The sequence below is a fragment of the Mus caroli genome, unplaced genomic scaffold (genome assembly GCF_978045245.1).
Source record: "Mus caroli unplaced genomic scaffold, Mus_caroli_1 scaffold_6, whole genome shotgun sequence".
NCBI classification, from domain to species: domain Eukaryota; kingdom Metazoa; phylum Chordata; class Mammalia; order Rodentia; family Muridae; genus Mus; species Mus caroli.
In genome coordinates, this window is record NW_028227261.1 from 129056781 (window position 1) to 129072416 (window position 15636).

At 38.1% G+C, this 15636-nt stretch overlaps 1 pseudogene; it reads right to left on the reverse strand.

The window, feature by feature from the left end:
- Positions 1–5927: 5927 nt before the first annotated feature.
- On the reverse strand, positions 5928–8046 carry LOC110293800 (KRR1 small subunit processome component homolog; annotated as a pseudogene).
- Positions 8047–15636: the final 7590 nt, after the last annotated feature.

Below are 15636 nucleotides of genomic sequence, written 5' to 3' on the forward strand. Positions count from 1 at the left end.
AAATTGTCCCATGCATCCTATCAGATCACCATTGTATTTAAAGCCACATCAAGTTCAGGGTTGTAAAGAATTAGAAACATAGCTTCTCCTATTCCTAACTTTTTTTTAATTCTGGTTTTACAGTTAACCCATGGTGAGATCAGGTCTCATGTATGAATGCAAACCTTAAGCCCTTTTCCCAGGCACCATGTAGGCTGGGTTAGCACAGCACAGGAAACTGAGCACACTCATCTTCGTTTCACAGGTTACTACTCTGTCGATTATCCAGACTGGCCTATATATCTACGTGACAGATACACGTCTCTCTTTCTCATTGCTAAGTCAGTTCTTCTATTACTGTCTGTTATAATTACCATTTAGGTAAATCACAAATATCCTAACTTAGTTCTTTTGGACTAAAGCCATGGTTGGGCGACAACTTATTCACATGTGGCTACTTAAAAACTTTTCAATAAAATATTAGTCAGAAGAACTTCTTAGTTTTCTAAGTCTACAGAGTTAACTTGTCTTTCGGCATTATGAATACAGACTGACCAGGTTGCCATAGCCAGGACTTCAGCAAGTAACGTACTCCCAGGAAAACAGAGAGATTTCCAGATCTGTAATCCTCATTTTGATAATTCTAAATCCAATTGCCCTCAAGAATACTTGCTGCTCTTGCAAAGCCCCAGTGTCTGATTTCCAGTCCCCACTTGTGGTCTCCCTTCCCCCCAGCCTGGAACCTGCCTGCTCTAGGGTGGAGCTACCGGCTCATTCGTCCTGCCACGCCCACTGCTGGAACCTGACCTTGCTGCCTGGAGGCACACACGTGTTCGTCCTGCTACTGGACCCTGAGTTACTTGGTGGGAAATTGGGTTCCCTCCCCCTTCCTTTATAAACTGAGTGTCTGGAAATATTAAATTGAGTCTTGATCAGAGTTTTGTCTTGACTCCATTGTTTCTTCCGCCCTATCTAGTTACCTCTCTTTGCAGGGAACTGCCATTCTCAGTGAACCGTTCGTGTTGTGGACCGCGGGCGGGCCGAAACAGTTGGTGCCAGAACTGGGACCTGAAGAATGGCAGAGAGATGCTAAGAGAAACGACTGCTGTGTGGAGCTCCACAAGAAAGGAAAGAATCGTCGTATCGGAGGAGCATCGGAGCAACGGACAGGTACACATGCTAGCGCTAGCCTAAAAAATTTCAGTTTTGTAAAATGTTGCTGAGGATGCGGTAGGATACGAACAAGTTTGAAGCAGTGCTGACCCAACACTGGTTCTGCTTGGGGTCAGCAGTTCGTAAATCGGAACTAGATACGGAGACAGGCGGTGTGCCGCAGTTTTTTTAGAAAACTGCTTAGGTGGAAGAAAGAAGGGTTCAAAATCATGGATCAGGCAATTGTTTTTAGTTTTCAGGAGTTGCTTAAGGAAAAAGGAGTAAGGCTTGAAGTACAATTAGTAAGAAATCTTTTAGATAAGATAGATAGCTGTTGTCCATGGTTCAAAGAAGAAGAAACGATAGATTGTGGAACCTGAGAGAAAGTTGGTGAGGCCCTGAAGCGAGTTAAAGTTTGAAATTAAGCTTCAGAGGCTGAGTCTCTTAAGATATTTCTAGTTTAGATAATGATTAATGTGGTTCCTATCCTAAATAGTAAAATTTAAGATAAGATATAAAGCAATGCCTCTTTATTAAAGCGTTAAAGCTTGCTTTAATAGGTATTCATAGGTATTAATTGATATCCAAACTTCATAATATGATAGTAATGCTTCTAATATTGATTTTAACAGTGATAAATTGTTTTAAACATAGGTTTTGCTTTCCCAAAGTTGTAGGTATTATCCTAACCTTGCACAAAAACTTAAAAATTATGGTTAAAACTGCCATTGTTCCATTGACTGCAGCTTGCAGTTTGATTGCAAATTTAAGATTGATGCTCAGATTAAAAAGTATTTTACCTTTGAGTCAATACAGGGCTCTGGGCAGTCCCAGAGCGGCTTGTGGCCTTTTCTTTTGTTTTGCAAACAATGCCTAAAAAAGTTTTTCCCTGTGTTCAAGAAAATTTCTTTTTAACAGTGTTACAGATCTATTCAGATGTTTAAAATAATGCTTAAATTCAAAGATTTTTGCTTCTAGTAAACTGGTAATCACTAGAAAATTTTGCCTCTATGTATGGCTAATATAGCTTTACATTATGTAAGAAAAATGTTTATTGTTTCTGCTTCTTTACAAGAAGCCAAAAGTTTTAATCTTTCAGTATATATTGTTTCCTAAGTGGAAAGTATTTTATTAACTAATGCTTCTCAAGGGAAGTTTACCTTAAATCCTTGCTCTCACCCAAAAGATTCAGAGACAGTATCCTTTTGTTATTTGGTGTTTTGGTTTGCTGCAAAAGGTTTTACAAAAAATAAAGAAAGCTTTTATAATTGTTGTTAATTGGTAATTAAAAATTGGTTGTGCCCAAGACAATTCTTTGGCCAGAAAAAACATTATTGTAAAGTCATTTTTCTCATCCTCCCAGCCGATCGTTTGGCCCACGTGGGCCCAACTAGCTGCTGTGGGGCAAAGTCTTAAGACACACAGTTGCCCCTATTCCAGCACAAATAATCTGGTTGTGTGCTGTAGATGGTGTTTTAAAATGCTGAACAATCAAACCTTAATTTATATATTGATAGTCAATGCTATATCTCTGAGCTCATAATTACTTAAAATTGTTCGTCCCTCAGATACTATTAATTCTCAAATTTACAATTGCTTATACATATTTCTAGTTAATAAATAAATAAATTGTGCACGTGTGACTCTTAATAACTTTTCTAGCCTTCTAGTTACAACCGTTCCTTAAGAAAATTAATTGAAAATGCAATTAGTCACTGCCCCTTTACAGCCAAATATTTAAAATGTTTTGTCCAAAAAGTTATTAATTCAAAAGGTTAGATATTGTAAAATTTTAAACTTTAACCTCTTAAAAGACAAAAGAGAGAAATTGTATCCCCATATATACTATTTAGTGCATTTCCATGCACACTATTTAAAACATACCTTTATTTTCAAAATTTGAGATTAAAATGTCAAATTTAATAAATGCTTTTTAGTATCTTAAAAGGATCTACTTATTGGCTTATAAATTGATCCTAAAACAGCTACCTTATTAGGAAAGGAAAAAACAGGTTCTCTCCACAGAACTCTACAGAAGCATATTAGTAATTCCTGTGCCGAGTCAACAGGTAAGTTAACTCAGTGTCCTGATTAAAAGGACTAAAAGATTAAATTCATGTTTTAGATCCATCCTTGCTTGTCATTTTTCCAGTTTAGACTAGCTTCTAGCCTTTTAACTTTATGGCAATAGTACATCAGAGACTGTATATTCAGACTTAGTAAAATTAGTCATTTAATAGAGTCATAATGATTTTTCACTCTTCTTCAGTGTGACCAGCCATTCTAACTCAATCTTAGACGGGTCTAATATTCAGTTCAATTATTAGAGATTCCTATATTCTAAATTACCTAGCAAAGTTAATTCAAAGCGTATCCCCCAAAGTCACCAAAGGCTCACCTTGCCTTTACCTTATTTGTCCTAAACTTTTTGCAAACTGACATTAAAGGTCAGTCTGCAGCGGAATGCCGCTGGCACCCAGTTACTTCTAATTTGAAACTAACTTTAGTTTTACAATTTGCATCTAAATAAAGTACCTTGACTTCTCCAAACAGAAAATTTACATTACTACACTCTAATTGTTTAGTATTCTTCCTTCTCTCAAGCAGGTCAATCTACATTCTCCGGTTCTCCGCCCCGCCCCTAAGAGCAAACAGGTGGTTCTGCTAATCTCCCTTCCAGGGACATCCCAGCATGTGGCTTTTCAGTCTAAGATAAGATTTAGATTTACCAGGAGAGCTAGGGAAGTAGAAATTTCATATATATTTACAAAGATTAGTTCTTATTTTGATAGATATAGGCTTAGTCCCTTAACTGGCCTCTGGCTTTTCACCCTTGCTGTTACTGCAAGGTGTCCTTAGTTCCTCAGGCTACTGGGAATAACAGGGATGAAGAGGAAAGACTTTTAGCTCCTATTTTAACCAAAATTAATGGTGTTAATAGTGACGTAATTCTTGTCTAGGCCTTGCTAAATCTGAGGTTGACAAGTCTCACATAGAGGCCTCGCAATAACTCAGAATTGCGATACTGATTCATAATCATATGAATACAGTATGGGTACCGCTTGGCGCAGGAGATCACTGCGGAGGGAAGGTCCAGTTTGACCGTTTCTGAGTTCCCTGTGCGACACACCTGATTTGAAAGAGGTTGGTATCTGACTCCAGCTAAAAACCAAAATACTTACGGCTCTGCCTCCCCTCCCCAAAAGATACCAAGAGCCACAGATGTGAGTTGTTACAATACTCACGGGAGGAATCAGGTTAATGTCCACCCAAGTCAAGGTTAAAGGCCCACTCATCTACGGATGAGAAAATCATTTGATCACCTCTGTTAAGCATTGCCTATTTAAACTTAATTAATAGGGGGGAGAGAGATTGGAGACCTTGCTGTCGTAAGGGCAAGCCCTTCACTGCCTCCCACCCAAAAAATAAAAAAGCCAATTGGCCTTGTACTAGGAGCCAGCCAGTCTTAATCGCTTCTCACTGTCCCCCTGCCTGTCACCCAAAATTGTGGATAATTATCAGTTCAGTGTTATTCTAAAATTGTTTAGCTAAACTCAGCCAGGGTTCCAACGCCCTACTTAAAAGGCAAAAAGGTAGCTACCTATTCAGCACTAATTAGCATTATAAAGTCAGAGCCTACAGCCCAGTAGGCTGCTAGTCAGTCAGTGCTTTTAAGACAGTCTCAGCCAGATACAGTTTACCATTAGAAAAGTTAGGGAATCCCACGGAAATAGGTTTTTTCTTTAGCCCTAGGAACTCAGGCAGAACTATTGAACATAGATAATTTTTCTGCCACAGGCCACCCCTTTTTTATTTTTGTTTTGTTATCTAATGGGGGGAAATGTGGTCTCCCTTCCCCCCAGCCTGGAACCTGCCTGCTCTAGGGTGGAGCTACCGGCTCATTCGTCCTGCCACGCCCACTGCTGGAACCTGACCTTGCTGCCTGGAGGCACACACGTGTTCGTCCTGCTACTGGACCCTGAGTTACTTGGCGGGAAATTGGGTTCCCTCCCCCTTCCTTTATAAACTGAGTGTCTGGAAATATTAAATTGAGTCTTGATCAGAGTTTTGTCTTGACTCCATTGTTTCTTCCGCCCTATCTAGTTACCTCTCTTTGCAGGGAACTGCCATTCTCAGTGAACCGTTCGTGTTGTGGACCGCGGGCGGGCCGCAACACCCACTGTCTCACTTCCACCTACACCTCTGGTTCCAGTGGATTCTATGCCCTCCTCTGGCCTCAGTGGGGGCAGAGACACACATGCTACCATGCAGGGTAAATAACCATATACATTTTTTTTCTGGTACCATTTCCTCAGTCAGAACAGTGACAGATTTGATTTAGAGGCCTTGGATTTTCTGTTTGTGGGTTGGTTTGTGTTGTTGTTGTTTTAATCCTGGAGTAAAATAATTTTAAAAAAGTGGAAATTTTGCATGTGTTTTGCTCAAAACCAAATGTTTTGAGTATTATAAAGACCAGCTAATGGCAACAAACATTGGATTTGATGACTAATAGTTTCCAAAAATCTATATAATTTAAAATAACAGGTATTCCTAAAACATCTAGGCAAAACTTGCCTGGGACCAGTTGGGCACGATGTACACATAGGTATCTACCACCTATGTATTTGCCAAGCATACGTCCACGAACTGAAGGAACTGGTCATAATTATCTAAGTTTGACTCAGCTAAAGCATTCACATCTCAAAATCCTTTACATAAAAAACAAAAAAACAAAAAACAAAACAAAACAAAACAAAACAAAACGACCTTAGAAAGTTCAGGATATTTTTCTAATGTTACTTTTTTCTTTTCTGCTTCATTTCATCAGCCTCCATCTAGAGCTTAACTTCCTCCCCTGTAAGAGCACCCAGTTTCTTGGCCTTTGCTTTCTTAACCTTTTCCTTGATAGCAGCCATGTTGATCTTAGTTTCAGTAGAACCTTCCTTTGGCTTCACAGTTGGTTTTTACTTAGGTGGAATAAATGCTTTGTTTCTTCCTTCCTGCCTCTTTGTTAGAGCTTGTGCTTGCTCAGCCTTTATTGCTTCCATTTTCTGCCGCCTCTTCAGATTTGCCTTCAAAAAGTATTCATTCCTGGCCAATTCTTTTTTCCCCCCACATTTTTTTATTAGATATTTTCTTCATTTACATTTCAAATGCTATCCCAAAAGTCCCCTATACCCTCCCCCTCCCCCCGCCTTGCTCCCCTACCCACTCACTCTCATTTCTTGGCCCTGGAGTTCCCCTGTACTGGGGCATGTAAAGTTTGCAAGACCAAGGGGCCTCTCTTCCCAATGATGGCCGACTAGGCCATCTTCTGCTACATATGCAGCTAGAGACACAAGCTCTGGGGGTACTGATTAGTTCATATTGTTGTTCCACCTATAGAGTTGCAGACCCCTTCAGCTCTTGGGTACTTTCTCTAGTTCCTATATTGGAGGCCCTGTGTTCCATCCTATAGAAGACTGTGAGCATCCACTTTTGTATTTGCCAGGCACTGGCAAAGCCTCACAGGAGACAGCTATATCAGGGTCCCTTCAGCAAAATCTTGGTGGCATATGCAATAGTGTCTGCGTTTGGTGGCTGATTATGGGATGAATTCCCAGGTGGGGCAGTCTCTGGGTGGTCCATTCTTTCATCTTAGCTCCAAACTTTGTCTCTGCAACTTCTTCCATGGATATTTTATTCCATATTCTAAGGAGGAATGAAGTATCCACGCGTTGCTCTTCCTTCTTGATTTCCTTGTGTTTTGGATGTTGTATCTTGGGTATTCTAGGTTCTGGACTAATATCTACTTATCAGTGAGTACATTTCAAGTGACTTCTTTTGTAATTGGGTTACCTTACTCAGGATGATATACTCCAGATACATCCATTTGCCTAAGAAATTCATAAATCCATTGTTTTTAATAGCTGAGTAGTACTCCATTGTGTAAATGTAACACATTTTCTGTATCCATTCTTCTGTTGAAGGACATCGGGTTCTTTCCAGCTTCTGGATTTTATAAATAAGGCTGCTATGAACATAGTGTAACATGTGTCCTTATTATCAGTTGGAACATCTTCTGGGTATATGCCCAGGAGAGGTATTGTTGGATCTAGCAGTAGTACTATGTCTGGTTTTCTGAGGCCAATTCTTTATCAATCTGACTTTCTGGCTATGGGCAATGGAAGGGCGTGTACTTCTTGACACTCTTCTTCTTTGGTTCCTTGTGTTTATTCACATTTTTGTGCTTGAACTGTGGCAAAAACCTTTCCCAACTTTGTAATTGTAACTTGGGATCTTTTGCCAACTCCCATTTAATCATCAAGGTTTTAATGTTATAAATTGGATGGATAATCTTCATGGTATCAAGGACTACTTTTTGAACCTCTTTGAGGTCACTGAAAGGTCCGATGGCTGAGACCATGTTCCCCTAAACCATAATGTAACAGTTTATCAGGATTTCCAGTGCCTTCAAGGTAGATCCTTTGGGACCAATAAGCTGCTGTTTTCTCTTCACAAATCTCTCTTTCTCACTATTGAGCCAAATTTAATGATGTCACGGGCAACATCATCCTGAAGTATCCATACTGCCTATTCAAAGGAAATGCTTTATTAGGTCTCGGGCTCTAATGATGATGTGAGGGTCAAATGTCTTATTTGTTGTACAAACAGGCATGCTACCCTTTATCAAGTCCAGTGTTGCTTTAACATGATGTTCATCCATGGCTTTCTGCACCCGTGGCCAGCACTTTTTCAGGTAAGCCTCTTCGTATTTCAGGAACAAGGTTGTAAAGCTGCTTTCCTCCAAGAGTCCTCTGGGATTGTCCTCTTTGGAAAAAGCTGGTTCCTTCCAACCATCAGGAGAGGTGAGTAGCTTGGTTCTGAGTCATGTTTTCAAGCTTCTTTGACAGGCGCATCCACAAAAGTTGCCATCACAAAACTCAAGACAGCATTTTCAACAAATGGTGCTGGTTCAACTGGTGGTTTACATGTAGAAGAATGTAAATTGATCCATTCTTATCTCTTTGTACAAAGCTCAAGACTAAGTGGATCAAAGACCTCCACAGAAGACCAGAGACAATGAAACTTATAGAGGAGAAAGTGTGGAAAAGCCTCAAAGATATGGGCACAGGAGAAAAATTCCTGAACAGAACAGCAATGGCTGGTGCTGTAAAATTGAGAATCAACAAATGGGACCTCATAAAATTGCAAAGCTTCTGGAAGGCAAAAGACACTGTCAATAAGACAAAAAGGCAATCAACAGATTGGGAAATGATCTTTACCAATCCTAAATCTGATAGGGGACTAAATAATATCTAATACACAGAACCCCAGAAGCTGGACTCCAGAAAATCAAATAACCCCATTTTAAAAAATGGGGCACAGAGCTAAACAAAGAATTCTCAACTAAGGAATACGGAATGGCTGAGAAGCACCTGAAAAAAAATGTTCGGCATCCTTAATCATCAGGGAAATGCAAATCAAAGCAACCCTGAGATTCTACCTCACACCAGTCAGAATGGTTAAGATCAAAAATTCAGGTGACAGCAGATGCTGGTGAGGATGTGGAGAAAGAGGGACACTCCTCCATTGTTGGTGGGATTGCAAGCTTGTACAAGCACTCTGGAAATCAGTTTGGCACTTCCTCAGAAAATTGGACATAGTACTATGGGAAGATCCAGCAGTTCCTCTCCTGGTCATATACCCAGAAGATGTTCCAACTTGTAATAAGGACACATGCTCCACTATGTTCATAGCAGCCTTATTTATAATAGCCAGAGGCTGGAAAGAACCCAGATGTCCCTCAACAGAGGAATGGATACAGAAAATGTGGTACATTTACACAATGGAATACTACTCAGCTATTAAAAACAATGAATTTATGAACTTCTTAGGCAAATGGTTGCATCTGGAGGATATCATCCTGATTGAGGTAACCTAATCACAGAAGAACACATATGATGTGTACTCACTGATAAGTGGATATTAGACTGGAAACTTAGAATACTCAAGATACAATTTGCAAAACAAATGAAACTCAAGAAGAAGGAAGACCAAAGTGTGGATACTTTGTTCCTTCTTAGAATGGGGAACAAAATACCCATGGAAGGAGTTACAGAGTCAAAGTTCAGAGCTGAGATAGAAGGAAGGACCATCCAGAGACTGTCCCACTCAGGGATCTATCCAATAAACAACCACTAAACCCAGACACTATTGCATATGCCAGAAAGATTTTGCTGACAGGACCTTGATATAGCTCTCTCTTGTGAGGCTATGCCAGTGCCTGGCAAATACAGAAGTGGATGCTCACAGCCATGTATTGGATGGAACACAGAACCCCCATTGAAGGAGCTAGAGAAATTACCCAAGGAGCAAAAGAGTTCTGCAACCCTATAGGTGGAACAACAATACGAACTAACTAGTACACCCCAGAGCTTGTGTCTCTAGTTGCATATTTAGCAGAGGATGGTCTAGTCGGCCATCAATGGGAGGAGAGGCCCTTGGTCTTGCAAAGATTATATGCTCCAATACAGGAGAATGCCAGGGTCAGGAAGCAGGAGTGGGTGGGTTGGGAAGCAGGGCAAGGGAGGTTATAGGGGACTTTTGAGATAGCATTTGAAATGGAAATGAAGAAAATATCTAATAAAAAAGATGTTAAGAGACCCAATTACACACAGTAGAGAACAGAGAAGCCTTCATTAAATTGAAGAAATAAATTGGACTATTCCTGAGAAAAAGGAGGGAGCACACTAGAGATATAAGTGACTTTTAATTTTTGTTTTGAAAATAAAGTTATCTTCTTACTGCATTTGAATGGTGACTTGTGTGAGTGCCAGCCCTCAGAGCAGCCAATTTCCTATCAACCAAGTAAGAGAGACTAGAAAAAACAAACAAATAGGGGAAAATCAGAAGGGCACTCCGTGAAGGCTATCACAAAAAGTGTAATTTTTTTCTGAGCAAAATATTCATAGACTTGAACAAAAAAAAAAAAAAAGAAACATGATCTGGTTGACCTTTTAAAGCAGTTGCTTTGGCTGCTATATAGATGGCTGGTTTAAAAAAAAATGGGGGAAAAAAAGAAGAGTTCAGCTAATGGGTTCAGCTGACAGTGGTGAGTAGAGCATAATTAGATGCTAACCACCTATTATAAAACTAGACTTCGTTAGTCATCCTGACAGCAAAATGTAACACTGGGTCAAATCAGAAGAAAAAGCTAAACAGAAACAACCAAAATAGTTTACATGTTACAGAATCACATCCAAAATAATCTTCTCTAATACCATTTCCCCTAATTCCATTCTAACTCTGACAAGTGATGACTATCTTCTGAATGTTATGTGTATGACTAGATAATATTCTTGACCAGATATCAGTTTTTTTGTTTTGTTTTCTGAATGAACTGTCCTCCCTCTATTTACAAAGTATGCAAGTCTCTCAAGCCCATGAGGACTTCTTTAGCTATCCTGATGCTTACCTCTCATCTCCTTTCTAGACTGGAAACACATTATAGTGACAGAAGCATAGCCAGATAAAAGAGACTTGCCGTTGGGAGGCAGAGGCAGGCAGATTTCTGAGTTCAAAGCCAGCCTGGTGTACAGAGAAAGTTCCAGGACAGCCAGGGCTACACAGAGAAACCCTGTCTCGAAAAAAACTGAGAGAGAGAGAGAGAGAGAGAGAGAGAGAGAGAGAGAGAGAGAGAGAGAGAGACTTGCTTCTTCTTTTCCAGTTCTGCCTCCAGCAAAAAGATGGAACTGAGTCACATATAAATCAGTAAACAAATAACTGTATCAAAAGCTGATTTTGGGGGTATATCTTATGTTTATGTATATATATTTATGTATATAAAACATAAAACAAGAATTTCTGAACAAAACACCCTTAGTACTGGCATTACAATCAATAATTAAGACCCAGAAAACTGCAAGTTTCTGCATGGCAAATACATAGCTGTTAAGAGAAAGCAACAGACTATAGAGTGCAAAAAGATTTTACGAACTCTACATCTTAAAAAGAGTTACTATATAAAATATTCAACAAACTGGGAAACTAGATATCAAGAAAACAAATAACCCTATTTTAAAACAGGGTCCAGATCTGAACTGAATTCTCAATAGATGAATCTCAAATAGCTGAGAAACATTGAATGAAATGTTTAACCTCCTTAGCCATCGGGGATCAGAACTATTTGAGATTTCATCTTACATATGTGAGAATGGATAAGATCAACAGAACAAGTGATCTAGCTCATCCTGATGAGGAAATGGAGTAAGAAGAACTCTCATCTGTTGCAGCTGGAAATGGAAACGTGCAGTCACTGTAGGAATTGGTTGGTATGGTAGTCCCTGCAAGATAAGAGTTGATATACATCAAAATCCATCTATACCACTCTTAAAATCCATCTATACCACTCTTGAACCTATACCCAAAGGAGACTTCACACAACAGAGACACTTATACAACAACTATTTTCATTGCTGCTTTATTCATAGTACTCAGAAATTAAAATCCACATCTAAGTCTATCAACAAAAAAGTGGATAAAGAAAATGTGTTACATTTATGCAATGGAATATTACTCAGGGTTTAAGAAAAAAGAAATTATAAAATTCACAATTAAATGAATAGAATTAGAAAAAAATCATCCTGCATAAGGGATCTCAAACCCAGAAAGACAAATATTGTATTATGCTTACTTATATTGGGATATTAACTTTAAATCAGTGATAACCAAGCCATAATTTGTAGAACCTCCGATACAAGGTATCGAGAAATGGGACCTTTGCAATTTTATGAGGTCCCATTTCTCGATTCTCGATCTTACAGCACAAGCCATGGCTGTTCTGTTCAGGAATTTTTCCCCCGTGCCCATATCTTCGAGGCTTTTCCCCACTTTCTCCTCTATAAGTTTCATTGTCTCTGGTTTTATGTGGAGTTCATTGATCCACTTAGACTTGAGCTTTGTACAAAGAGATAGGAATGGATCAATTCGCCTTCTTCTACATGATAACTGCCAGTTGTACCAGCACCACTTGTTGAAAATGGTGTCTTTTTCCCACTGGATGGTTTTAGCTCCCTTGTCAAAGATCAAGTGACCATAGGTGTGTGGGTTCATTTCTGGGTCTTCAATACTATTCCACTGATCTACCTGTCTGTCGCTGTACCAGTACCATGCAGTTTTAATCACTTTTGCTCTGCAGTACAGCTTTAGGTCAGGCATGGTGATTACACCAGAGGTTCTTTACTGTTGAGAATAGGTTTTGCAGTCCTAGGTTTTTAGTTATTCCAGATGAATTTGGAGATCGCCCTTTCTAACTTGGTGAAGAATTGAGTTGGAATTTTGATGGGGATGCATTGAGTCTGAAGATTGCTTTCAGAAAGATAGCTATTATTTTGACTATATCAATCCTGCCAATCCATGAGCATGGGAAATCTTTCCATCTTTTGAGATCTTCAGTTTCTTTCTTCCGAGACTTGAAGTTCTTATCATACAGATCTTTCACTTGCTTAGTTAGAGTCACACCAAGGTATTTTATACTATTGTGAAGGGTGTTGTTTCCCTAATTTCTTTCTCAGTCTGTTTATCCTTTGTGTAGAGAAACGCCACTGATATGTTTGAGGTAATTATATATTCAGCTACTTCACTGAAGCTATTTATCAGGTTTAGGAGTTCTCTGGTGGAACTTTTGGGGTCATTTATATATACTATCATATCATCTGCAAAAAGTGATATTTTGACCTCTTCCTTTCCAATTTGTATCCCTTTGATTTCCTTTTGTTGTCAATTGCTCTGGCTAGGACTTCAAGTACTATATTGAATAAGTAGGGAGAAAGTGGGCAGCCTTGTTTAGTCCCTGAATTTAGTGGGGTTGTTTCAAGTTTCTCTCCATTTAGTTTGGTATTGGCTACTGGTTTGCTGTATATTGTTTTTATTATGTTTAGGTATGGTCCTTGAATTCCTGATCTTTCCAAGACTTTTATCATGAATGGGTGTTGTATTTTATCAAATGCTTTCTCAGCATCTAATCAGATGATCATATGTTTTTTTGTCTTTGAGTTTGTGTATATAGTGGATCACGTTGATGGATTTCCATACATTAAACCATCCCTGCATCACTGGGATGAAGCCTACTTGATCATGATGGATGATCATTTTGATGTGTTCTTGGATTCAGTTAGCGAGAATTTTATTGAGTAATTTTGCATCAATATTCATAAGGGAAATTGGTCTGAAGTTCTCTTTCTTTGTTGGGTCTTTATGTGGTTTAGGTATCAGAGTAAATGTGGCTTCATAGAATGAATTGGGTAGAGTACCTTCTGTTTCTATTTTGTGGAATATCTTGAGAATTGGAATTAGGTCTTCTTTGAAAGTCTGATAGAACTCTGCAACTAAACCCATCTGGTCCTCGGCTTTTTTGGTTGGGAGACTACTAATGACTGCTTCTATTTGTTTAGGGTATATGGGACTGTTTAGATCATTAATCTAAACATTAATCTTTGATACCTGGTATCAATCTAGAAATTTGTCCATTTCATCCCGGTTTTATAAGTTGCTACCTTGACTAGATAATGCATTTCACAATTAATTTTATTCTCAGTTCCCAATATGAATGTGTATAACCTTGATGTAAAATATATAAATAACTAATAAAAATACTGATAGTTTAACTATAATAAATGAATATTTGTCTTAATTATGCTACTTACATAATCAATATGTAAAGTAAGTGAAAATTAATACATGAATATGAGATAGATATGAAGAATTTATGAAAAAGGAAAATTTTTCCAAATATGGCAACAGAGAAAAACACAGTACCAAAGCATCTAACAGATGAAATGCTTGTATGTATTAAATATGAATATGTTTAGCATCATCATCAATGATATTAAAAAATTTAAAATTAAAATTAAATTTTATCTTTTATATTGGTAAAAAATATATATATAGTTTTAAAATCATAGTGTGTACACCAGCAATATTTTGCAGTTAAGCTATTGGCTAAGACAATAGGCAAATAATATTTGCTGCTTGTTAGGAAGGATGAGTTGATTACTTTATATTTGTTAATCCATTTTGCAGCATGAGAAAGAACACAGGGGCATGCTCTTAACTTAAAGTACATTTACAGAATTCAACTGGTAATAATTTGTTACATCCACAAATTGCACTATACTAGCTCCTGTAATGTTATTCATAATAAAATTAAAACATATAAGAATAGAAAATTAGGCACATTATGGAAGCTATTATATGCTGTGTTTAAAAAGCAATTTCACAATGAATTGTCTTGTCCAGTGATATTGTAAACAAAATGTATTTCTCAGTTCCACAATAACTAATATTTATATACTGTTTGTTAGTATAAAAATGGATATAATATACCTCCACAAGTGGAAATATAGATGACAGAGAGAGAGAGAAAGAGAGAGAGAGAGAGAGAGAGAGTTAGTTTCTTGATGCCTGGGTGTCTTATATCGCACACACACACACAAACATAATCCAGTATAGTTATAACACAGTAATAATAAAATATATAATTTTAGAATAAAATGCAATAAATCTCAATTACAAAATTTTCAGGAACTATCATATTTCTAGTGGGATATATGGGTGACGGGTTGACAGTTATCTAGGAACAATGAAGAAGGTAGCTTTAAACTAAATTGAAGCATCTTAGCCACACCTGTGAGGCACACATTCCTCATTCACATGCTTGAGGCCTAATATTTTCCTTTAGGAGCTTTGTCTGTTGGGTTTTATTATAGAATACAAGCACCCTTACCTTATTTATACTTTCCTGTGGTTTTAGTACCCAGTTAACCATCATCTGAAAAATGTTAATGTCTCCCAATTCTTTAAAAAAAGCAAGACAACATTCACATAACTTCATGTTGGTTTATATTGCTATATTTTTCTTTTTATAATGTTATTGTTTTTAATATTTTATTGTTCATAATATTTGAGTTAAATTTTTTCATGTATTATGAATGTGAGCCAATATAGTATATGTAGGGTTAGGTGCTATCTGTGGCTCAATGAATTCATTCACTGAGGGTCTTATAAGGAGCATGTCCCCTGTGACAATTAAGACATTCTTGACTAAAAGAAAACACGAGAAAAACATGCCGAGCTTGGTGTTAAGGACACAATTCTACCCTCATTTTCAGTTTTACCACGTTTAAAAGCTAATCTAATGGGAGGACAGTATCTACATTAACAATGTTTATTTCATCATTTGCAATGCAACACCAATATTTCACACTAACATGGGAAGGAAAATGCAAATGAGCAAAGCAAGACAGATACATGACTGGGCCAACAGAAGGAAGAGGAAAGGAGGGTGACCAGGGAAGGGAACTCCCCAGAGTCTGGAGCATTGCGACCATATCTCTCATGAACAGATCTGGAAAGGTCAGCGTATTAATCCTGAGGCTCCCCTGTGGACTCATTTCTGTGTGTCGATTTTCTTCCACTGTCAAGTCTCCAATTCCAAAGGCATAAAGAGAAAAATACCAATTACCA